The sequence below is a fragment of the Danio rerio genome, chromosome 7 (genome assembly GCF_052040795.2).
Source record: "Danio rerio strain M-AB ecotype USA chromosome 7, GRCz13ab, whole genome shotgun sequence".
In the NCBI taxonomy this organism is placed as follows: Eukaryota; Metazoa; Chordata; class Actinopteri; order Cypriniformes; family Danionidae; genus Danio; species Danio rerio.
The window spans coordinates 10,992,407-11,019,797 of NC_141027.1; the positions used below are offsets into that span (position 1 = coordinate 10,992,407).

Genomic DNA, 27,391 nt, shown 5'->3' on the forward strand with positions numbered 1-27,391 from the left:
GCTAGAACATGTCTCAAAGTCTTACCAGTTTAAATTGTGTCTTATTACTAGGCCCACACGGAATCTGCGTGCGCAGAAATCCATGGATTTTTTGCCCATCATTGAGTCTATCTATTTAGTTTATATGATTTATGTGTAAAGTAATATTTTTGGTCTTGTAGTAGATATACTAAAAAGACTTGCTTTGTTTACCAGATAAATGGATCTAATTGCATTTGCTTTGTAAACATTAAAGTTAAAAAGCTATTATTATTTATTATATATATATATATATATACAGTTTTTAGTTATGATACTTCTAAAATCATTCCGCATAAATCCACAGATTTTTTTTACAAAGTTCTCCACAGAAAATGTCCACAAATTCTGTCTGGCCCATACTCATTCAAGAGTTCCCACTTAGATATGCTTGGCATTAATAGAAGGTTTGGCATGCTGTCCCAGGAGAGAACCCTGAGCTCGGAGATAATTGAGCCCAAGGCTCCCGCCTGGTCAGTAAGCATATAAGGGGGTCCGAGATCAGGTAGGTCTCGAGAGCTCCCCTTAGAAAAGGGAGGAAAAGGAGGAGTTGAGGTGGGATGTGGGATTCTCCCAAATGAAGATATGGAAAAATCATTCTATTTATTGTAAGCTTGGATCAATCTGATTGGATTATTGCTGATTATAGATGAGCAGCCAGTCATGCCAAAGACTATAGAATACACAAGACATATCACTCGTATACAGTCAATATGGCAAATTAAGCCCCACCTACTAGTACAGGGGCCAATCAGCGATCACTTTATGGCAAATAAAGCCCGCCTTCTAGTACAGGAGCCAATCAACGATCACTATAGAATGACAATTCTCTGGGGGAGGGGCTCGGACCAGACTTGAGTTTTTGCGGATTTTGTGTGATAGGAACATTTAGAAATGAAACTAAAGAGACAGTTGTTGTTCAATTTTATTTGGTTATTCGTAATATGGAGTTCAATTGTAAGCTTGGTTAGTCGTTTTGGAGAATTTGATGTTTCCCCATTTAAACAGAATGCTAGGGCATACTGCCCGAGGGGCATTTCAAAGATGGCTGCAGAGTGAAATGACTTGCCTTAAAGAGACTTTGGTCGTGCTTAATCATGTAACGTGCTCCTCTCGAAATTAGTTTATGAAACTTCACTTATTACAGACGATTATTCATCACGTTTATATAGTATCGAATAAATTAATCCATTCATTGATTTTCATTCAGCTTAGTCCCTTATTTATCAGGGGTCGCCACAGTGGAATGAACCACTAACTATTCTGGCATTTATTTTATGCAGCTGGTTTATCGATTAAATGTTAGGTGATAATCTTGCTGCATGAATCAATTCTCTCTCTCTCTTTACAAAACCCACATCTTACTATCTCAAAATGTCTTGCATTGTGTTTCCTATTTGCATATCACATCATAATCTGCTAAATAAACATTCATTTACCATTAGAATCACTTTTTTGTTACTTCTGAGCAAAAATTCAAAGCTAGAGCATCTCTCGAAGTCTCTCCATACTAACTTGCGTTTTATTACTCATTAAAGCTGATGGTTATTCATTTTATTTACAGAGTATCAAATAAATTCATCCATTCATTGATTTTCATTCAGCTTAGTCCCTTATTTACACAGTGGAATGAACCGGTAACTATTCTGGCATATGTTTTACGCAGTGAGTTTATCGTATAAATGTTAGGTGATAATCTTGCTGCATGAGAGTTTGCATGTCACTTTGTAAAACAATAATCTGCTACATAAACATTAATTCAACATCAGAATCTCTTGTTGTTGCTTTTTAAACAGAAACTCAAAGCTAGAGCATGTCTCGAAGTCTCTCCATACTAAACTGCATCTTATTCTTCATTATTACAGATTATTATTCGTCTCATTTACAGAGTATGGAATAAAATTATTCATTGATTTTCATTCCGTTTAGTACCTTATTAATCAGGGGTCGCCACAGCGGAATGAATCGCCAACTATTCCGGCGGTTTCCGCAGCGGGTTTATCAAATAAATGTTAAGTGATAATCTTGCTGCACGAGTCAACTCTCTCACTCTCTGTCTGTGTCTCTTTCTCTCTAATTCATAACCATTATGATTCCATCACAGTGCTGCATTTCACAGATGTAGACAAAACCCACCTCTTACTATTGCAAAATGTCTTCCGTTGTGTTTCCAATTTGCATGTCACTTTGTAAAAAAGATAATCTGCTAAACAAACATTAATTTAACATCAGAATCACTTATATTGTTGCTTTTAAGCAAACAAATCAAAGCTAGAGCATTTCTCTAAGTCTCTCCATGCTAACTTGCATCTTATTACACATCACAGATGATTATTCATCTCGTTTACAGAGTATCAAATAAATTCATTCATTCATTGATTTTTATTCAGCTTAGTCTCTTATTTATCAGGGGTCGCCACAGCGGAATGAACCACCAACTATTCTGGCATATGTTTTAGACAGTGAATTTATCGAATAAACGTTAAGTGATAATCTTGCTGGATGAGTCAACTCTCTCTTTCTCTCTCGGTTCATAAATCATAACCATTATGATTCCATAACAGTGCTGCATTTCAGATGTAGACAAAACCCCCATCTTACCATTGCAAAATGTCTTCCATTGTGTTTCCTATTTGTATGTCACTTTGTAAAAAAGATAATCTGCTAAACAAACATTAATTTAACATCAGAATCACTTATATTGTTGCTTTTGAGCAAACAAATCAAAGCTAGAGCATTTCTCGAAGTCTCTCCATGCTAACTTGCATCTTATTACACATCACAGATGATTATTCATCTCGTTTACAGAGTATCAAATAAATTCATCCATTCATTGATTTTTATTCAGCTTAGTCTCTTATTTATCAGGGGTCGCCACAGCGGAATGAACCACCAACTATTCTGGCATATGTTTTAGACAGTGAATTTATCGAATAAATGTTAAGTGATAATCTTGCTGGACGAGTCAGTTCTCTCTTTCTCTCTGGGTTCATAAATCATAACCATTATGATTCCATAACAGTGCTGCATTTCACAGATGTAGACAAAACCCACCTCTTACTATCACAAAATGACTTCCATTGTGTTTCCTATTTGCATGTCACTTTGTAAAAAAGATAATCTGCTAAACAAACATTAATTTAACATCAGAATCACTTATATTGTTGCTTTTAAGCAAACAAATCAAAGCTAGAGCATTTCTCTAAGTCTCTCCATGCTAACTAGCATCTTATTACACATCACAGATGATTATTCATCTCGTTTACAGAGTATCAAATAAATTCATTCATTCATTTATTTTTATTCAGCTTAGTTTCTTTTTTTATCAGGGGTCGCCACAGCGGAATGAACCACCAACTATTCTGGCATATGTTTTAGACAGTGAATTTATCGAATAAATGTTAAGTGATAATCTTGCTGGATGAGTCAACTCTCTCTTTCTCTCTCGGTTCATAAATCATAACCATTATGATTCCATCACAGTGCTGCATTTCAGATGTAGACAAAACCCCCATCTTACCATTGCAAAATGTCTTCCATTGTGTTTCCTATTTGTATGTCACTTTGTAAAAAAGATAATCTGCTAAACAAACATTAATTTAACATCAGAATCACTTTTATTGTTCTTTTTGAGCAAAAAAAAAAATCTAAGCTTGAGCATGTCTCGAAGTCTCTCCATGCTAACTTGCATCTTATTACACATCACAGATGATTATTCATCTCATTTACAGAGTGTTGAAAATTCATTCATTCATTGATTTTTATTCAGCTTAGTTCCTTTTTTATCAGGGGTCGCCACAGCGGAATGAACCATCAATTATTCTGGCATATGTTTTACGCAGTGGATTTATCTAAAAAATGTCAAGTGATAATCTTGCTGCATGAGTCAACTCTCTCTTTCTCTCTGGGTTCATAAATCATAACCATTATGATTCCATAACAGTGCTGCATCTCACAGATGTAGACAAAACCCCCATCCTTACTCTCATAAAATGTCTTCCACTGTGTTTCCTATATGTAAGTCACTTTTTAAAACAAAAATCTGCTAAATAACCATTAGTTTATCATCAGAATCACTTTTATTGTTGCTTTTTGAGCAAGAATTCAAAACTAGAGCATGTCTCGAAGTCTCTCCATAGTAAATTGAATCTTATTATTCATCACAAATGATTATTTGTCTCATTTACAGAGTATTGAAAAGATTCATTTATTTATTGATTTTGATTCAGCTAAGTTCCTTTATCAGGGGTCGCCACAGCGGAATGAACCGCCAGCTATTGTGGCATATGTTCTACGCAACGGATTTGTTGAATAAATGTTAAGTCATAATCTTGCTGCATGAGTCAATTCTCTCTCTCTCTCTCTCTCTCTCTCTCTCTCGCTGTCCCTTTCTCTTTCTCTCTTGGGTCATAATTCATAATCATATGATCCATAGAAGTGCTGCATTTCACAGATGTAGACCCACACTTACTATCACAAAATGACTTCCATTGTGTTTCCTATTTGCATGTCACTTTGTAAAAAAAAGATAATCTGCTAAACAAACATTAATTTAACATCAGAATCACTTGTATTGTTGATTTAAACAGGAATCAAAGCTGAATTATGAGTCTCACCATCATCCATTGCGTTTTATCACTCATCACTAATAATTATTCATCTCATTTACAGATTATCTGATGTTAAGTGTTCATCTGGAAGGCTGGAGATACTGTACATTGAGTTCCACACCCGCACGCAGCGTTCCAATAACCAATCGCTATCAAGTAGGCGCGTCTTCACGTTCACGCGGCCAATGATTGCACAGCGGGCGTGTCTTCGGACCGGCGTTGTAAACAGTGTAAAGCAGGAGACTGGAGGTGTGTATAAATATCAGTGTGTCGCGCGGGCTGTCTTATGAACTCGTGCCGCGCACCAGCAGCCTGCAGTCCGCACTGTTTCCGTGGAGCTGACGGCGACCTGCTCACGCCACAGGTTGGTCTGCACTTCAGGAGCTTTATCATTGTGGATTTCTGATTCATCTTTTGATTTTTGTTTGGAATGATGTCACTGTTGGCTTTACTTGAGTGACTTGCGGATTTTGAAGCTCAAGGTGCGTCTCTTCTCATGCGTTGCGCGCTCGCGTGCGTTTTTTTATGGCATTCCTTTTCTGCCATGTCGCGTTTTAAAGGGCTTTAAAGGCATGAGACTGCGCGGAGATGGCGTTTCCAGTTCTGTGAGTTTGCGAGTGTTTGTGGCAACATGTTTTTACCGGCGCAAGTTCAGACATAAAGAGCGTTCACGGATTGTGCCGCGCGCATCCTTTCACCTGAGCGTGCGCGGGCGCGCTATCAGCACCTCATCGATTTCAGTTTCATCTGATTAGTACGTTATGAAATAATAACCGTGAGGCGTTTAATGTGTTATGACAACACGTATAATGTTGAATAGTCAGTCATGTAAGTGTCGTGTTGTTTAGAGAAGTGTTATGTACTATTTGTAGTACAGTATGGTCGTATTTTGAGCTACACTGCCAGTACTATGGTGTTTCCAATAGACAATATTGTGTAAAAAGGACACCTACGCTTTCATATCACTGTCATACTGTAACATAATGACACAAAATGCGCTGTAGTAGCTTTTTTTGCAGGTGTATAATATACATAGCGTCATATTGTATTATCTAACAACGTGTTTTGGTTGTGAAATGTAACGTACTACTTCATTAAGTGTGATTGCATAGTACAGTGTGCTGTTGAATGAGGGTTGACAGTGCACTACGCTGCTTAATATTAGTAATATAGCACATTATGGGATCTGTTAGGCTACAGTGTAGTTTGAAATGTCATATACTTTCAATGCAAGCACCTGTCGACACCTGGAAAGTAGGAGCACTTGAAGGACGACAGTTGCCACCCATTTCATCATCATCTTGGAAATCAAGGTATGTGATGCTTTATTATTACTCTTGCATTGTGTGTGACAGTGTTTAAAATGTCATATTGTTTGCTAGAAAAGATCTTAAAATGCTTTGCTATCTGTTGGATATCAGCGTAGACAAGTTCCATACTGCTTATATTGTGAAAAACCTCCTTGTCTCCGCCTTTGTGGGCACTAGACGAATGGGCATGCCACCACAAGGCAAAAGTTCATGTGTGGAATCTGTTGCACGCATGCTATTCGGTGCCCAAACAATGCAGACTGGCAGCAAGTTGTTTTCGTGCATCTGTGAAATTACAGCCCCCCGTATGTGGTGCCCAGCAAGTGGGCAGTTGTTGTTGTTTTTTTTTTCTTCAAGCTCCATTCATCAGCCAGTAAATGGTGTGTGTAATTGTAGAGGGCAGATATTTCCCTGTCAGGCTATGCTGTGCGAGAAAATGGGAGTTTGTTTGTTTGTTTGCAGAATACTTGTTTGCAGAAATGTGCAGTATTAAAATATGTCAACATTTTGATGCGTAATTCAGACTTTTTGCACTTTAGAAGTGCTGATAGAAAGTTAATTGATGATGTAATTAAAAGTTTACCCAACTTAAAGGGATAGTTCAACCAAAATAAATTAAATTTACTCACCCTCAGGTGGTTGTAAAACTTTATATATTTTTCTGCTGAATACATGAGATATTTTGAAGAAAGCTTAAAACCTGTAACCATTGACCTCTAATGTTATGGAATATTATGGACATCAATGGTTACAGGTTTTCAGCTTTCTTCAAAATATATTCTGTGTTCGACAGAGCAAAGAAAGTCAAACAGGTTAAGGGTGATTAAATGTTGGCAGAAATAATTTTTGGGGTGAACTATCCCTTTAAGTGTTCCATCATAGGGCTGGGCCAATAAACGATACTCGAATCGCGAGAACGTTTATGTCAATAGCAATGATAAGCTCTGGGGTTTTTACTCTATTGATCTAAGAGCCAATCACACAGCAGAAATGTGCAACAATGGGAATCTAAAAAATGTGTTGATATTAGAGATGTACTGAATTTTCGGCCACTGAAAATTTATCAGCCGAAAATATGCCATGCCATTTATTGGACCCTCTAATTTTTGTGGCTTCAGTCATTGTTGAGGTGCTTTTTTAAATCTGAAAGCATTAACAACTTGCATCAAAATATATATCGTTATCATTTAATATGGACAATAGTTATTGAGATTGCATTTTTGCCATATGACCCAGCCCTAATGTCAAACTATTAAATCCTGATGAGTAAATCACACTTTTTGCACTTTAAAAGTGCTCATAGAAAGTTAATTGAAGATTTAATTAAGAGTATGCCCAACTTAAAGGGATAGTGCACCCAAAAAAATCATATTTACTCACCCTCAGGTGGTTGTAAAATTTTAAAAGTTTCTTTATTCTGTTGATAACAAAAGGAGATGTTTTCAAGAAAGCGTAAAATGTGTAACTATTGACTTCCATAGTTATGGGATACTATAGACATCAATGGTTACAGGTTTCCAGCTTTCTTTAAAATATATTCTGTGTTCAATAAAGAAAGTCTAACAGGTTTGGAACAAGCAAATGGTGATTAAAATGTTGACAGAATTCTTTTTTTTTTTTTTTTTTTTGTGGTGAACTATCCCTTTAAGTGTTCCATGTAGAGCTGGGCGATGAATGATTTTATATCAAATCACTACATAATTTATGTCAATAACTATAATAAACTCTGGACGCTTTTTTTTCTCTATATTTGTCTAATGAGCCAGAAGAAATGTGCAACAATAGGAATATAAAAGTGTGTTGATATTGGAGATGTACCGAGTCCTCGATCACCGAAAATGAACAGACTGAAAATATGTTATTTAAATTTACCATTTAATGGACCCTCTAATTTTTGTGGCTTCAGTTTATGTTGGGGTACTCTTTTAAATCTGGAAGTATTAACAACTTACATTGAAATACATATTGTTATCATTTAATATGGACAATAATTATCGAGATTGCATTTTTGCCATATGACCCAGCCTAATTTCAAACTATTAAATCTTTTTGGGATAGTTTACCCAAAAAAATGAATATTTACTCACCCTCAGGTTGCTGTAAACCTTTATAAGTTTCTTTATTCCTTTGAATACAAAAGGAGATACTTTGAAGAAAGCTCAAAACCTGTAACCATTGACTTCATAGTTATAGGATACACTGTAGAAAATAAAAAGTTGAGTTGACTTAAAATTTTAAAGCAACCGGCTGCAAAGAAATTTGGAGTTTCTTAAGCTTCAGTGGTTGAAGTTGTGCCAGATTATTTTTTTAAGTTGACTGAAAAGGCTGGTTTAAGTCAATTATACTTTACTGAATAATTTGGCACAACTTCAAACCACCGAAGCTTAATAAACTCAAAATTTCTTTGCAGCCAGTTGCTTTAAAATTTTAAGTCAACTCAACTTTTTATTTTTTTTTACAGTAGTAAATGCTCAAGTAATGAAATCAAAACTCAAAGTCTCCTCAACTGAGTTTTTTACTTTCATTGAACAAACAGTTCCAAACATGCAGTTAAATTGTTTTCATGAGTAAAATCAACTTAGAGATCCAAAATATGTCCACCTAACTTACAGTTTTAATCTGAGTTAACAATTTGTAAGCTAGATTTTTTGCAGTGTATGTACGTCAATGGTTACAGATTTCCAGCTTTCTTCAAAATATATTCTGTGTCCAACAGGGAAAAGAAAGTAAAACGGGTCTGGAACAAGTAAAGGGTGATTAAATATTGGCAGAATTTCGTTTTTGGGGTGAACTGTCTCTGTAGGTGGTCCATGAATGTGTCTGTGCTGTATTGAGATATTTGATATGTTGATTTGATGATGTTTGATACTTTCAAATTCAAGGCAAGGTTAGGTAGATTTGCTCTTGACATTGGCGGGGACATACATCCCTAGAGTGCATGCATTGTGCTTTTAAAAACATGAATAAAGGGCTTAATAATAAAAAATAAACACTTACATGACATGTATTAATACAAATATCAATAAATGAATCACGTTCCTTGCTTTAAAATCAATTTACAAGATTTTACTGCAATCTGGCTTTGAGGAGGTATGAATGTTGAGAAATTTAGATAGTTTTCTTTTTTGTCCCAATTGTTTGTTTTTCAAACTGAATTTTGATTAATTGCACAGCTTTGGTTAATAGTATTATAGTGAACTCATAGCAAACTTGACTTTAACCCTTTGTACACAAATAGGTTACTTAAGGTTGATGGAGCATTATTTTATTTTGAAGTCGATTTAAATATTGGTTGGGACATTTCAGTAACTGGTGGATATTGGTGGGGACACGTCTCCTCCATCCATGCCAATTCTACGCCCTTAATTCAAGGTTTGATAGCTCTGAACTAAAGCAGTTAGATTTGCTTGAAGAACATTTGAGAGAATCTTGCCCGAACATTAGACCACATTTTAAGTTGAGCATTCATAAGCATATTTTGTCTTTTTAGAAGCAGTAAATAAAACAAAGTTTGGTGAAATATGCTTTATTGTGAACCTACACTGGTCTCACTGTTCGACTGTATCGATTATTATGCCATCGATTCGGTTCAATTCGATATCTCGGTGCATCACAGTGCATTGACGATGTTTTCCATACATAATTAGATTTTTTTTTTTCAATTAAAATCTATAAATATTCTATCTTCTATCAAGACAAGTCTTCAAATTTGGCCATGGTGGACAGGGGTCTGATTCATTTTTATATCGTCCCCCTGTATCTTCATCATTGAAGTTGTGATATAAACTACTGTATGTTATTCTTTAACCCTGTGAATGAGTTACCGTTAAATCTTCACCATTATCTTTATAGTTACTGTATTTGGTGAGAATTCGCCTAAATTCTCATGACGCTATACACTGTTGAGGTTTTCACGCCGATCTGCCTGTGCTTGAACTTGCGCTCATACATTTCGCCGTTTTACCGAGAGCTTTCACCTAGTTGTAACTCGTGCATTGTGGGCAGGGGTCTGGCTATTTTGGGCTCTTCATTAAACACCTATGAGATGCAATGTCTGGCTTCAGGCTGACCTAGTTGAAGACAGGTGGAGGCGGACAGATGTCCTGTTGCACACCGTGTTTTTTATTCGGCAACAACCTGTCATGTCTTGAAGTGATCTTGCATTTCAATTTGCTCATTGTGGATTGGTGTGCAGTAAGGCTGCATGATATTGGAAAAAAATGGACATTATTTTGTCTTCCTGCTATTTTATTTTGCAATATAAATACAATTTCACCTGATAGCTTGAATAGCTCCACACTCAGCTATTGCTACAGTATTTGTTCATTCATATTTTCTTTTCGGCTTAGTCACTTTATTATTCAGGGGTCGCTACAGCGGAATGAACTGCCAACTAATCCAGCACATATATTACGCAGCTGGTTATGCAGCTCCACTACTTTATTTCTTCTTGTCTGTAGGGGTTAGAAAAATCAGTCCTGTGAGTCCAATCAAATTGCACATAGTTGGTAAATAGCATCATACTGAACAACCTCAAGACATGGGAGATTTTATAATTACAACAAACTGTTTGGAAGCGTTAAAAGTGTCCGAGATGATGTCTATAATTTTTACACGCAATGACCCAGAGACTGTTTAGATTCATGTCACTGATGAGAAATTGACGGATGTTTACTGTATGAGGACCAAAATGGCCTTAAACACCCAGCAGGCACAAGACGTCAACATGACGTCAGATTGACGATGTACCCCAATGTCGTAGAGACGTTGCATTTTATTTGATAATTGGGAATTTTATTTGGGTTGACGTCAGAATTTAACGTCAGTCCAATGCTAATATCCAACATCCAACCTAAATTTAACCAAACATCAACGTCTAATGACATTGTGTGGACCTTACCACTATGACGTCTATCAGACGTTGGATTTTGGTTGCCACACCTGAGGAATAAATGTCAGTATTTGATGTCAGTATGTTTGGTTTTAAGATGTTGGCTCAACGTTGCATTTTAGTCACTTTCTAACACTTTCTAACCTAAAATCAACCAAAATATCAACGTCATTTAATGTTGTTATTGGAATTGCACTTTAATCTGAATGCTTGTATTTTGAAAAATATGTAGTAAAATATTATTTACTGTCATCATGGGTCAAATGAGCAGGGCCAGACGGAATCTGCAGAAGTTTTTTGCTATTTTTGCTGAGAATTTTGGTAAAAATCTGTGGATTTCTGCGTAATTATTTTGGGAGTTTCAAAACTAAAACCTTAATATGTGAAATAAAAAGTAATACCTTTTTAACTTTTATTTAATCTTTAAATTGCAAATCCAATTAGATGCACTTTATTTGATAAACAAAACAAGTCTCTTATATAATATATCTACTAAAAGACAGAACATATGACTGTACAAACTGCATTGTGCATAAATCAGATGCACAATATTCCTGTAATTAATAAAAAAACTGAATAAATATAGATTTACACACATTTACTCAAGTAAATAAACAGAATTATTGATGGGCTAGAAATCTGCGGAATTCTGCGGAAAATCTTCGGAATTCTGTGCACAGATTTTGTGTGGGCCTACAAATGAGTTGTTAAAACAATTATGTTCAGAAATTAGTTGACAAAAAAACCTTTTTTCCATGAAACACAAATTTGGGGGAAATGGGTTGCTAATAATTCAGGAGGGCTTATAATTCTGCCTTCAACTTTATATATACAGTTATTTTCCACCCTGCAAAGGAAAGATAAATAAATTCAATAGAATAAAAATATAAAACAAACTTATTCAAGCATCTTCATTGTCAGAAAAACACTTTGGGCTCTATTTTGACGGTCCATGCGCAGAGCGCAAAACGCAGGGCGCAAACGCTTTCAGGGCGTGTTAGAACGCATTTTTGCTAATTTACGGACGGGAAAATGCGCTTTGTGCCAAGGTGCACGGTCTAAAAGGGTTGAGTTTATTTTCTTAATGAGTTATAGGTGTGTTTTGAGAATAAACCAATTAGAGTCTCATCTCCCATTCCCTTTAAGAGCCAGCTGCGTCGCACCAAGAGCGCATTCGCTATTTACAGGATGCAAAGTAAGTCTAAGTGGAAAAAATGATCATTTCACAAACAAACAGTTAACAGTTGACGTTTTTTTTTTACAGAAAACTGTTAAACAGAGCATCTACTGCGTGAGAATGAGAGATAATGAATTTACTTTCACATTCGCTCTTGGATAGGGAAACCTTTACGCACAGACATCAATTAGTCTATAAAAAATTTATTTTGTTTGTTAAGCGCATATATTCGTTTCAAAACTATTTCTAAATTCAGTTCTAATTTCTAGCAAATGAATAAATGAACAATAATGACTAAGTGTGCTCAAAAACCTGAGTTATATCCTAAAACACATGCTGTGCCCCATATGATCTAAAACCTGACAGGTGGGCAAATCTAAGCTTGTTTTTAATAAAACAAATATAAATATGGATATATTAAATAATACTGCTAATAATAATATTATACAAAAGCAAATTGTTATGAATGAACTGAAAAAGCCTCCCGAGATGAAGAAGACATAAAAGCAGTGGCTTTATATATTTATGTAGGCTAGAAAATAATATGTTTTGTAATATTTTAATCCTTTATATTTATATCCTATATATATTCTTATTATATCCTATATATATCCTTAATATTTAATTTTTTTTCATATGTAAAGATATTTGCGTATTGCTCTCTTGTGCGTATTAAGCAGTGCGTAAGCGAGGCGCAACTCTGCGCCGGAGTTTAGACCAGATTAGTTTTGGTCTAATGAAAAATCTATTATAGATTCTCAAAATAGCAACGCGCCAGCGGTCCGCCTCAGAACGCCTTCCTTTTTAGACCAGAACGCCTATGGGCGCACAAATAAGCGCTAATGCATTTGCTATTTAAACAGCGTAGCGCAACGCCTCAAAACAACTCTAGCGCCAAGCTGAAACTACCAAAAGACTATTGCGCTATGCCTTGCACCACACTGCGCCTGGTGTATGATAGGGCCCATAAACTACAAAAGTCTTTCAGTCAAGAGCAGTGAGGGATTTTCTCCTTTTATTGTTTGATTAACGATAAAAACAGGCAGCAGCAGGAATATTGCGCGCGGTCACTTTAATGGTTTCTCATTCACATGTCTTTTAATTCTCAACTCGTTTGTTTATTACACTGATGAGGTTTAACATAATCACTAAACACTGCGCTTTGACACATGTTTGACCATTAAAGCGCTCACGTTAAGATGACTTTACATGTGTGTGCTCTGCTCGTTTCAGTGTGCGAATGCTGACCGTATGCTTTGTGTGTGCGCGGCACACACACACAGAAGCATACGGTCTCGTTCGCGCCTTTAAAAACATGTATGCGTATCCCGTGCTGCAAACGTCACAACTGGAAAGAGGGCGGTATATGATGCAATAATCATTTATATCGATTAGTGCTTTTTCATAATCGTTAGAAGCCAAAACCGAAACCGGATTTTCGATTAAATTGCACAAGCCTATGTCTTATGGTGTTGTGTGCCTGCTGGGCAATAACTAAATGCACTACAGAATGTTACGTTTACACACACATGCACAGATTACATATAAACGCACCAGCTTTTAACAACGTAAGACTCACTGCTCTCTACTCTTGGGTACTTTAGAAAGGGCTACTTTTTACTCATACTTTGATTAATATTTACAACAGATACTTTTACTCTACCTACACTACATTTTTAGGCAAGTAATGGTACTTTTTTTTTTTTTTTTACTTGAGTATGATTTTTCAGTACTCTTTTTACCACCGCCTGTTTGAATAACCTAATGTTTTGGAGTGTATGCAGCCTTAATAGACAGCAAGGCAGAGCACTAGGTTTTTGGAGCAGATCCATCTTTATTGCATTTTGCTCTTGTGTGTCTCTCTTTTTCTCTCTCTTTCATCCGTTCTCTTCTTGCCTCTGGGCTAAATCTAGGTCTGAGTTATAAAACAGCTTGTCCACGCCTGACCACAACAGATAAAATCCTTGAAACATCACTAAAGACTTATGAAAGGCTACATGTTGTAGCACCTTATCAACACTGACTCACATGCTTCAAGCTGCTGTTGAAAAAAAAAAAAACATGCCATAAATGAACAAACACACACTCCTGCTGTATGAGATCAGTTTTTATCTGACAGCTCTGTATCAAACCTGTGATATCTGTGGTTGTGAAAGCATTAGTGTTTCTGTTGAGCTCACTTCTAGGTTATTGATGTTCAATTCTTGGTTTGATTTAACAAATAAACACGCTAAAAACTAGTGGGTCATCAGAACTCAATATTGAATCAGATATGCACAAACTTAATTTTTTAAGTTTTGTTTAAAGAGATAGTTCACGCAAAGGGGGCGGCACGTTGGCTCAGTGGTTAGCACTGTTGCCTCACAGCACTGGTTTAAGTCTCAGCAGGGCCAGTTGGCATTTTTGTGTGCAGTTTGCATGCTCTCCCCGTGATAGCATGGGTTTCCTCTGGGTGCTCCGGTTTTCCCCCACAGTCCAAAGACATGCGCTATAAGTGAATTAAATAAACTAAATTGGCCGTAGTGGATGAATGTGAGTGTGTATGGGTGTTTTCCAGTACTGGGTTGCAGCTGGAAGGGCATCCGCTGCGTAAAACATCTACTGGAATAGTTGGCGGTTCATTCCACTGTGGTAACCCCTAATAAAATAAGGGACTAAGCTGAAGGACAACGAATGAATGAATTCGTGCAAACATTTAAAATGCACTCGCTGTTCACTCTTTATGAGTTTATGCAATAATATACTGTACGAGTCAAAATGATCAATTTTCCTTTTAATTTTAAATTTGCCTAATTTTTTTTGTACGACCTAAATTATGTTGACCATAAACGATCAACTATTAAATGAATATATGGGTTTTAAATTATAAGTAAATAATTTATATACTTTAAAAATGTATTTAAAATGATACATTTATGGATTAAAATATTTATTATTGTTGTAGTTGATGTTGTTAATACTATTATTATTATTATTATTATTGTTTTAATTAATGTTGTTATATAAATATTTCCTGTAACTGCTTTATTATACACTTTTTATAAAAACCATTCAACTTTTGTTTTGTTGTTTGTTTTTGTGTACCGTCCTTTAATTAAAATAAATAAATAAATAAATAGAATAAAAAGAAATAATAATTTTGATATAAAAATAAAACTACAAAATAGCATTTAAATTTATTTATTTATTTATTTGTGTTTATTTTTTCATTTATTTTTATTTATTTATTCATTCATTTATTTTCATTCATTTATTTTCATTCATTTATTTTCATTCATTCATTCATTCATTCGTTCATTCATTCATTTTCTTGTCGGCTTAGTCCCTTTATTAATCCGGGGTCACCACAGCGGAATGAACCGCCAACTTATCCAGCACATTTTTACGCAGCGGATGCCCTTCCAGCCGCAACCCATCTCTGGGGAAATAATTCAGTCATTCATTTATTTTTTGTTATTTATTTATTAATTTATTTAATCATTTATTTTTATTTATTTATTAAATGATTAATTAATTCATTTTTATTTATTTTTAGTTATTTGTTTGTTAAATATATCCTTAATTCATTCATTCATTCATTCATTCATTCATTCATTCATTCATTCATTCATTTACCTCTGATTCCATGTTTTCCAAATAATAAAAAAAACTTCCTAATGATACATAAATGGAAAGCTTATTTATTTGGCTTTCAGATAAAATGTTTCAAGATTGGACTCCTATGACTGCTCACATTTATGAATTATTATGATTAATAACACTAATCTATTCATACAGTATACTAAAAAACATGCAGTTGAAGTCAAAATGATTGGCCTTTCTGTGAATTTTTTTTTTCTTTTTCAAATATTTCCCGAATGATGAAAGGAAATTTTCACAGTATGTCTGATAATATTTTTTCTTCTGGAGAAAGTCTTATTTGTTTTATTTCGGCTAGAATAAAAGCAATATTTTTTTTTGATCGTCTACAGAACAAATCTAGTCAAAAATCTAGAAAAAAATCTAGTCAAATATTATTTACTGTCATCCTGGCAAAGATGTAAATAAAAATAATAAGATGTAAATAAATAAATCAGTTTTCAGCTATTAGAACTATTGTGTTTGGAAATGTGTTGGAAAAAAAAACTTCTTTAGTTAACCTAAAGGTTGTAGTTGTAGTAATTAAAAAAGCACCCCTTAAGGAGCCGTTTTTGTTTTAGAGATATCCCGCACAGAAGAGAAAGCTGAACAGATTGCTGGGGTGCAACTATTTTTAACGCGGCGTGTTAAAAATGCGCCACACATGGTGCCAGATGCCGAAAACTCATCGAAATGCTTCAAATGTCGAAAGACGCTGTCTAGCACATGCTTACTCTGACCAAGAATGTAAAACATCATGGTGATCATAGCTTTGTGTGAAGAATCAACTTGAAGTTTTTGTAATTAAAGACAAATATGGGAAATTATTGTTTTATTCAGCAGATGGGAAGATTATCAGTGAATTTCAGTCTGTTCTTCAAAAACAGTGGTACATTATAGTTTAGTATTTAAAAAAAATATATATTATGATGTTGGCTGCACAGTGGCTGAGTGGTTAGCACTGTCGCCTCACTGCAAGAATGTTGCTGGTTCGAGTTCCAGCTGGGTCAGTTGGCATTTCTGTTTGGAAATTTTTCCCTGTGTTGGCGTGGGTTTCCCCCAGGTGCTCCGGTTGTGTGTATGAGTGTCTCCCAGTAAGGGTTTGCAGCTAAAAGGGCATCCGCTGTCAAACTTTTTCTGGAATAGTTGGCGGTTCATTCCACTATGGCGACCCCTGAAGGGTCAGAGACTAAACCAAAGGAAGTGAATGAATGAATATACACGATCAATATTTCAAGGCTTTTCTGAGGTTTTCAATAACTGAGAGTTGTGTAGAGCAGTTATTTTGACACTTTTTTCATGACTTTCTTTAAAAATCCCCCCCCCCATGTATAATTGGAATAATTATTTTCAGTACATTGACTCAATACATGCAATTCAACACAAGTATAAATATTTATATATAAATATTTAATTTTAATTAGTTAATTTTAAATGAGTAAAATGTCATTTTAAATTTGTAATAATTAGTAAAATTATTTTTTTCTTCTTCCGAATTTACTCTCTTTTCATACAAAAAGACATTTTGTAATTACACTTAAAATTTTACTGCTTATACAATTTTTAGAAATTTATAAAATGTTTTATTTTCCTTAAAATAATTTGTATTTCTGTTAAATTAAAACATGAAAGAAATATTTTAAAATAGTACTAGTAGTAAAATAAATAAATAAATAATAATAATAATAATAATAATATTAATAATAATAATAATAATAACAATAGTAATAATAATAATTTTATTATTATTGTTATTATTATATTAAGAAATAATTTCAAAATATGATAAATATTATTATTTAATTTCAAAATATTTCTTTCGTGTTTTAATTTAACAGTAAAAAAAACTACATTTAAGGAAAATAAAACAGTAATTAACATTTAAATAAATAAAATTAGACAGTTTGACCATAAAATTGTAAATAAAATATTTATTATTATTATTATTATTATTATTATTTATCCATTCATTCATTCATTCCTTCATTCATTCATTCATTCATTCATTCATTTTCTTTTCGGCTTAATCCCTTTATTAATCAGGGGTCACCACAGCGGAATGAACCACCAACTTATGCAGCATTTGTTTTACGCAGCGGATGCCCTTCCAGCTGCAATCCATCCCAGGGAAACACCCATTCACCCTCATTCACACACATACACTACGGACAAACCTAAAAAAAGAAGGCATCTTTTAGTGTACGACTTCAGAAATTGTGTAAATAACGTAAAAAAAAAACTGATATTGGCTTGGTGTTTTTATTCATATCTATAGTCCAACAAAAATATGATCCTTCAAAAGATTTTCTTTTGTGTTACTTGGGGGGGAAAAAAGCACACATGAGGCGCAATACGTGAAAAACGGCCTTCATTTTCAGCCATTTGTTTATTTAGTGCATGCACATTTGTACAAGCAGCGGCATTCATAAATAATCACCTGTGTTGTCCTGTGTGTTTTCTGCGTACAGCATTTTCGGATTTGTCTGTGTTTGTGTGTGTGTGTGTGTGTGTGATATTTCCAGTGCGGTCGAGGGGATTGCGGCGTTCATCCACATAATGTCATGACACTTAAACCTCCGCTCATTTCCATGCAAATGAATGAATGCACGCCGTGTAGAATATCGACATGAATATTGAAGATGGAAAGTGAATGTACTGATTTATATCTACAAGAGGCCCGTCTCCATTCATCGCCCCAGTCAATTGAAATGCTTGAACGAGTTTGATTTACTATTATTTTTTTGGTTTCACGCGGCGTGGAGTGTGATAGATGGGTTCATTTGGGCTGGAGGTGTAAATGGAGGGTCTATTAAGATTTTGCTAATTGGTTAATTACCTGTGTGCTGGCCAGGGTTCAGACTGAGCTGACATTTTTGCTGCTGAATTGTTGACCATATGAGGACCGGTTGTGTTTCAATGGCTTTTCAGAGGTCTGTTTTTGTTTGTTTGTTTGTTTTATAACATGGTGGTGAAGGACTCGGATTTATACCTTCCAATCCATCTCAGCATGAATCAACATTTATCCTTTTCTGATCATCTTGTTTCTTATTATTTTTATTAAATCTAATCGTTATTGATTGGTGATTGTAAGCAAAGCGGCCTAGGAAGTCATTGCGAGTGTTGAAGCTGGCTTCTGCTGATGAAACTGCAAACTATCTTCAGTAAACTTAATTTATTTATTGGAATCTCTGACTCCGGCTCTTCTTCAACTACCAGTCATTCTTTGGGTCAAACTATAAACTATCCCTACAGTGGGATTATTGAAGTGATGTGTTTATTAATGAGCTGTCACTTCAATTAAAATATACAGTTTTATTGATTTAATATTTGATTAGTATTTTTATTTTTTTTGGAGATGGAATCTGATTTCTCTGTAAGATGGCAAATATTAGTAATATATTTGTGAAAAAAAATGTATGCATTAGGCAGTGCTCTGTAATTTAATAATAATAATAATAATAATAATAATAATAATAATAATAATAATAATAATAATAATAATAATAAAAATTATTATTATAATTATAATAATAAGAAATTATTATTATTATTATTATTATTATTATTATTATTATTATTATTATAGTACAAATATTAGTAATATATTTGTGTTAATTTTTAAATGATTATGATATTTGTATTGATTTTTATGCATTAAAAAGGGCCCACTGGTATTATTATTATTATTATTATTATTATTAATGATAATAATAATAATAATAATAATAATATGTTTGTATTGATATTTTAATGATTATTATGATAGGTGTGTTCTTTTTGTGCATTAATATATAATAATAATAATAATAGTAATAAAAGAGTAAATAATAATAATAATAATAATAATAATAATTATTATTATTATTATTATTATTATTATTATTGCTATTATTATTATTATTATTATTATTATTATTGCTATTATTATTATTATTATTATTATTATTATTATTATTATAGTACAAATATTACTTATCTATTTATGTTAATATTTTAACGATTATTATGATATTTGTATAGATTTTTATGCATTAAAAAGGGCCAAATGGTATTATAATAATAATAATAATAATAATAAAAATAATAAAAATAATATATTTGTATTGATATTTTAATGATTATTATGATAGGTGTGTTCTTTTTATGCATTAATAATAATAATAATAATAATAAAATAATAATAATAATAATAATAATGTTAATAAAAGAGTAAATTATTATTATTATTATTATTATTATAGTACAAATGTTAGTAACATATTTGTTAATTTTTAAATGATTATTATGATATTTGTATTGATTTTTATGCATTAAGAAGGGCCTAATAATAATAATAATAATAATAATAATAATCATAATAATATTAATGATGATGATGATGATGACGATGATGATGACAATAATTATTATAATAATAACAATAATACATGTGTTGATTAAAAAAAAGGATATGTGTGTTGGTTTTGTATGCAATAGAAAGGGCCCTATAATTGTAGTAGTTCTCAAAATAATAATAATAATAATAATAATAATAATAATAATAATAATAACAATAACAATAACAATAACAATAATAGTAATAAATAGTATTATTATTATTATTATTATTATTATTATTATTATTATTATTATTATTATTATTAATAATGATATATGTTTGTTTTATTATTATACCACCTATTCATTACACAACAGCAGCTCCAGCACATAACAAGGCAGATCAGCTATTTAAATGAGCTCGATTACTCCACAAGACCAGTGACTGCTTCGGTTGCTCTGTATAAACAATTAGATTCTGTTACAAAAAAAGCCTGTGCATCTGCGCGTTTACAAGATCGATGAAAATCACCCTGATGGAATTTTTCAACCTTGATCATAAACGCGGCCGGCAGCAGCACACGTGCGTTCATTACTTATGAGGCAAAAAGCGCTGAGATCCGTCCCAAGGTTACGCATCCGCAGGTGTAAACTTGACAGCGCGGTATCTCTCGCACGGAGTGCAATCTCTGAAACCAACAGCAGGTTTGTCAAGCCTGGCAGCTGTCAGAGGCCGGAGTAATTCATTGGCTGTCAGGAGGCGAAAGCAAGCAGCAAATACCTCGTTTTCAGCACACGCTTGTCAGATGTTTCCCACAAACGAGGTAAATTGAAGAGGCTTGGGGGAGGATGGGCTCTCTCTTGGATGGAATAGAAATAGATGCATTACGGTAAAGTGCGTTTGCGCCACTGAAGATGTTTGATGAGTCTCACGGTTCCTCCATGCGTGTCATTTTGCAAATGAAACAGCTTTTAAAACTAAACACTAATTTGTGCTAAAAGGAGTGTGCAGTGTGTATTTGACTGCTGTCAGGAAAGATACTGTACATACAGTCGAAGTCTGAATTATTAGCCTCTCGCCTTGCAAACAAGCTTTGTTCAATCATCAGCTACATGTGAACTCTTGAACAACCTAATAAACACATATTCCCCCCTGTTAGATGTTCCAAAATGGTTTCACCCATTCCTGCCACAATGTACAGGTAAGACAAAAACAAACTGCCAAAAAATTATACAAACAAGTAAATAACAGGGTGAGACTATGGTAAAATTGGAAAACGTGGTAAAAAACAGTCCGCCGCGAGGGTTTCTCTTTTTCTGGATTGCTTTTTAAAACACTGTCGGTTGGTTTCGGGAAGTGTTTGAATGCTGGTCAATCTGTGCTTCTGAAAATCAGTTGGGTTTAGGGAAGGGCCTGGGTGGGGGGGATCGTTCAGTCAGTTCAAGAGTTCACACTTAGCTGATGATTAGTAATAAGGTAGTCCCGGGAGAGAGCCCTGAGCTCATGAGATCCTCGAGCCCGGAGCTCCTTCCCGTTGCAGGGCGAGAGGGGAGATTGAGCTTGGGTAGATCTCGAGAACCCCCCACCCCCCCATAAGGATTGCTAAGGTGATGTGTTGCTGACAGAATTGAATTTGGTGCTAATTTGGTTTAGTCATTTTAATAAATGCCTAGTTCAGACTGCGTGATTTTTAGCCCCGATTTTGGCTCGCCGACAGGTTTTGAGAAATCGCAGACAAATGCCTGAAATCACGGGCAAATCGCTGCTCGTGCACGTGAGTGACAATCACACAGTATGAACTTTCAAAGACGCGATCTGAGAGAATCGCTGATGAGTCGCCGATGCCTGTGAGATATTTGGCGTGCTAAATATCTGGAGCTGTCGGCGATTCAAATCATGCCGTGTGAATTGAGTTTTGACTGAAAATAACACCAGCGATCAACTACAGCCAATGAGAGAGCAGCTTTCACTTGTGTGTGCGTGTGTGTATACCTGCTGCAGGCCAGCGGGAGGCTGGGGGAGAAGTTAAAAGCGCTCTTTTTCGGTTTATTTGGACCCACGAAATGGAGGTAAAACTAGTGGAGGTTTGACAGGACTCAGGAGCAACCGTGTCTGTTTGACGTTTCAGCCAGAAAGAAATTAGTTTATTATCAACGTTGAGGAGAAATGGCTAATTCCCTTTAAACCCAGGTGAGCAAACATGTACATGTTCTACCTCATTAAAGGCTTCTTTCTCATTATGTAGTTAATAACAAAAGATATACGACGTGTTTTTGGCTGTAAGACGTAGTTTGGACGAAGTTGTCGGCGATTCTTCCTATAGTAAAGTCATGCAATGTGAAAGTACCTGTCGCCGATCCATCTTGCATTGTAAACAAAGCAGCGACGAAACATTAGCCCAGATAGTCATGCAGTGTGAAAACATCTGTGACATGACTACTTTAAAAATCATGCAGTCTGAACTCGGCATAAGTCTCATGTTTTTGGGAGTGTGGGAGGAAACCGGAGGACCCGGGGAAAACCCACGAAAGCACGGGGAGAACATGAACTCACGAAAATGCTGTCCGGTTGGGTAGATATCTGAGCCAAGAGGCATTTTTTGCTGTGAGGCCACAGTGCTATCCACTGGGCCGCCGTGTTGCCCTGTAGAAAAAGAGGAGGAAAAGGGGTGGAAGGGGGGATTCTTCAAGACGAAGATGACTAAAGGTAAGTTGTTTGGTTATTTATACTAGGTTAGGAATATGTCAGGGTTGGTGAGGGGAAAGGGGAAAAAGGAGCGAGGACTCAAGTGCAGGAAAATGGGGAATTTATTAAATTATAAACATAAAAAAAATGCAAAATAAACTACCCCGAGGGGGAAAACATCAACAAAAATACATACACATACAAACAGGACTGGGCAGGCTGACAAGGATGAGGACTGGAAATACAACAGGACAAGACTTCATACAACGACATGAGATGACGATCTGGCACAGGACAGCAAATGTGAGGGGTATATAAACTGTAGAAAATTAACACACAAACAGGTGAACACAATTAACTAATAATGAGTTAACAAGGAGGGTGGGACAAGACAATAGACGGGAGAGCGCATGACACAGAGAGACAACACAAGCCATGCGCTCACTTAACAGGACAAGAACATGCAGCCAATGAGAGAACTCATTAACCGCATGTTCATGACAACAAATACAACACTGAAGCACACGACAAAAGCACGTGACCACAATGTAAACACCGAGCCACGTGCTTTGACAAGAGACGCAAGACACGAGCACACGATAGATAAACACCTTACCGTGCGCTCACACATAAGCAACTCGCATGCTTCATCTCAGCGCCAACCAAAACTGAAACCAACTAGACGGAGGCGCCGAGAATAAAGCAGCGCGCTGCTGACAGAACAAACACAAACACTAGTACAAGAGCGCGCGCGTCTGAGGGACGCAGAGCGTGCGCGGCCACATCAAGCGGCAGCGCGCACACTCTGCGTACACCCACGACGGCGCGCGCGCACACAGAGACAGAAACAGGACCAGACATGAGTAGTGTCAGAGCTCTGCCACCAAAACAAGAATTTACAAGACCAAATTGGCAGAACCCTGACAGAATAGTCTGATTGGTAGTTCGTGCATTAGCTTGACTCTGGGCCAGCCGTGTCAATCATAAGCACGTGATCTTTTCGAAATTAGTTTATGAATAATCTTCACTCAGTCAGTCAGTCAGTTAACAGCCTCTGGTGGATTTATGTGACAACAGCAGGGGCAATCTAAAAAACCTAGGGGAGATCTAAAAAACGTACCTCCAGGGATGTATTTCACCCTCTCCAGAAATGTATACAGGAGTACGTAATCATAATGAGCCTGGGCTTTTTTTGTTAAACATAATTTGGGGAATATTTGAAAATTAGCCGAATAATTTTGACGCGTATGTAATAGGGATGTATCTTGCAGCCACGTTTGTGTCATTTCTTGGCTGTTGATATGCGACGTAATTTCGCAACAGCTCTCAAAACCCAACCACAAACTTGCAGTAAAGCCAGTAAAAAAGGCAATGCAACACAGACTTGAGTGCTGACAGCAAAAATGACTGGTGACTCCCAGCGAGTGTGTATCTGGCAGAAGCAAACACCTGCTCCCGGCCACTAATGTATGGCTTTCTGAGACGGACAGCGAGATTGCTGCATCAACCTGTAATAATGCAGACAGTAGTTTCCCCTCAGGACGCATGTTAACACAAGTGTTGCATGCACGAGGACCAGGCACTGGCTTTCTCCAAGCCGGGAGCCCCTGGAGGGATCATCGTTCCTCTGGATGGGGAGTTTTGGAGAAGCTTTCAGGGCCTTTTAGTCTTATCGCCATCTTCTTCATTTGCGGTTTGGGTTGGAGCACCGCCATCCACTGACAGACAGAAACGGAGCCATATGTCTGAGGACACACTGACCCTCCTCAACACACATGTGTGTGTGTGTGTGTGAGCGTGAGTGATATGCCTGTCTGTTGTCCTGTGTTTTTAGCAGATCCCGGGTTGAAATTATGAATAACGATGATGCAGAGACAAGCGTGTGCAATAAAAGATGATTTATGGCATGAGAGATGCCGCTCAAGACTTTTCTCGTGTGAATCGCTCGTGCTGATTGTTGATTGAGAAGGGGTTTGTTTTAGTGGGGAAAAGGCAGATGATCATAGCATGCTCGATTATGGGGGAAATCAGAATCGGGAATATTTTGTCTAAATTGAAATCTTGATCTTTTTTTTAAAAACAATTCGATAGCGTTATGAGACATATCTAGAATTTGCTCTTGGATTAATTTTAAAATATTTATATTGCATTCATTTCACATCATTTCAAACCTATCGCAACAGTTGCTGCCGATTTGTCAGCTGCACATCCATGATGTGAATCTTCCAATCCACTACTTCCCAAAGGTGCTCTATTGGATTGAGCTCTGGTGACTGTGGAGGCCATTTGAGTACAGTAAACTCATTGTCATATTCAAAAAAACTGTCTGAGATGATTCACACTTTATGACATGGCGTGATATTCTGCTGAAAGTAGCCATCAGAAGATGGGTACACTGTGGTCATAAAGGCATGGACATGGTCAGCAATAATTCTCAGGTAGGCTGTGGTGTTGACACCATGCTCAATTGGTTCCCAGTGGGCCCAAAGTGTGCCAAGAAAATATCCCCCACACCATTACACCACCACCACCAGCCTAAACCATTAATACAAGGCAGGATGGATTCATGCTTTCATGTTGTTGACGCCAAATTCTGACCCTACCATCTGAATGTCGCAGAAATCGAGACTCATCAGACCAGGCAACGTTTTTCCAATCTTCTATTGTTCCATTTTGGTGAGCCTGTGTGAATTGTAGCCTCAGTTTCCTGTTCTTAGCTGACAGGAGTGTCACCCGCTGTGGTCTCATGCTGCTGTAGCCCATCCGCCTCAAGGTTGGACGTGTTGTGCGTTCAGAGTTGTTCTTTTGCAGACCTTGGTTGTAACGAGTGGTTATTTGAATTACTGTTGCCTTTCTATCAGCTGAAACCAGTCTGGCCATTCTCCTCTGACATCTGGCATAAACAAGGCATTTGTGCCAACAGAACTGTCGCCATGGATATTTTCTCTTTTTCAGACCATTCTCTGTAAAACCTAAAGGTGGTTGTGCGTGAAAATCCCAGTAGATCAGCAGTTTCAGACCAGCCCGTCTGGCACATCAACCATGCCACATTCAATGTCACTTAAATCACCTTTCTTCCCCATTCTGATGCTATGTATGAACTGCAGCAGATCGTCTTGATCATGTCTACATGCCTAAATACATTGAGTTGCTGCCATGTAATTAGAAATATGCATTACCGGTCAGTTGGACAGGTGTACCTAATAAAGTGGCCGGTGAGTGTAACTGCACATATCGCTAAATCTCTATTCAATCTCTAAAATTAAACCAAGAATGGACTGGTGTTAGAAAGACAAAAATGACAGGAGGGCTAATAATTGTGTATGTCTTCAACCGTATGTCATATTTGTACAATATATTCATAACTACTGTTGTGTAAATTATTATTATTATTATTATTATTATTATTATTATTATTATTATTATTATTATCATATTACAAAAAACTGTTATTTTTTTATATATATATATTTTTTTACCATTCATATAGTCGGGCCCTATAATGATAGTAATTGTAATTATATTAGTAATATATATTGTTTTGCTTTTTTAATGATTATTGCGATATTTATATAAATTTTTATGCATTGGGTAGGACCTGAAAATGTTCATGATGATGATGAAGATGATGATTATAATAATGATATTAGCAATATACAGTTGAAGTCAGAATTGTAAGCCCCCCAATATGACCGCATGTCATATTTGTACAATATATTCATAACTACTGTTGTGAATCAAACTGTTATTCTAAGACGAGCCAAAAGCCAGGGAGAACCTTCGGGTATCTTCAAAGCAGAATCATTTATTAGTAAGAACACAGCGTCGCTGTTGGGTCATCGAAAGAACTCTGAACTAGTACAGCAGACGCTCAGTTTAAAGACATTTTTACAGGCATTGATACATGTAGGTGGGGACAGTCTAAAACAAAGCATCCAAATGACTTGTTGTTGTCGGCAGGGTGAATAGCCTTTCCAGTCTCGATCTCATCAGCAAATAAGTACCAATTCATGATACATTTTAGCATGAAAACAAAGTGTGCACGTCCGAGCAGTTGACCGGCTTGATCATATGTTAGACAATAGACACAGCTGTTCTGTAAAACTGACAATTTGCATTACTTCGGAGACAGTCAGGGCTTGGGAAACCAAGAGATTTTAAGGTCTGTCACACCCTAAAAACCAAAGAATATAACCTTTCAGTTATATAAAGATTATTGCTCATTTGTAACTAGATTATATAAATTTATATTCCCACACTGCCTCTGAATATAGTTGGGACAGTGAGTTACTTGAACTGTTATTTTGGGGAGGTGACGCAGTGGCGCAGTGGGTAGCACGTTCGCCTCACAGCAAGAAGGTCGCTGGGTCGCAGGTTCAAACCTCGGCTCAGTTGCCGTTTCTGTGTGGAGTTTGCATGTTCTCCCTGCGTTCGCGTGGGTTTCCTGGTGCTCCGGTTTCCCCCACAGTCCAAAGACATGCAGTACAGGTGAATTGGGTAGGCTAAATTGTCCTTAGTGTATGAGTCTGTGTGTGAATGAGTGTATGTGAATGTTTCCCAGAGATGGGTTGCGGCTGGAAGGGCATCCGCTGCGTAAAAAAACTTGCTGGATAAGTTGGCGGTTCATTCCGCTGTGGCGACCCCAGATTAATAAAGGGACTAAGCCGACAAGAAAATGAATAAATGAATGTTATTTTGGGGGTCATGGGCTTAAAAAGTTTGGTAACCCCTGGGCTAGATCAGTAGTTGAATTCATGGTATAGT

At 36.0% G+C, this 27,391-nt stretch overlaps 1 protein-coding gene across 1 annotated transcript in view; it reads left to right on the forward strand.

Moving 5' to 3' along the window:
- The first annotated feature begins 4,914 nt into the window (after positions 1 to 4,914).
- The window catches only part of cemip (cell migration inducing hyaluronidase 1), a 369,326-nt gene continuing 346,849 nt past the window's right edge, over positions 4,915 to 27,391 (forward strand). The window contains exon 1 of the mRNA XM_087260160.1: positions 4,915 to 4,992. The gene's annotated coding sequence lies outside the window, so the exon portion shown is untranslated. The remainder of the gene's footprint in view (positions 4,993 to 27,391) is intronic.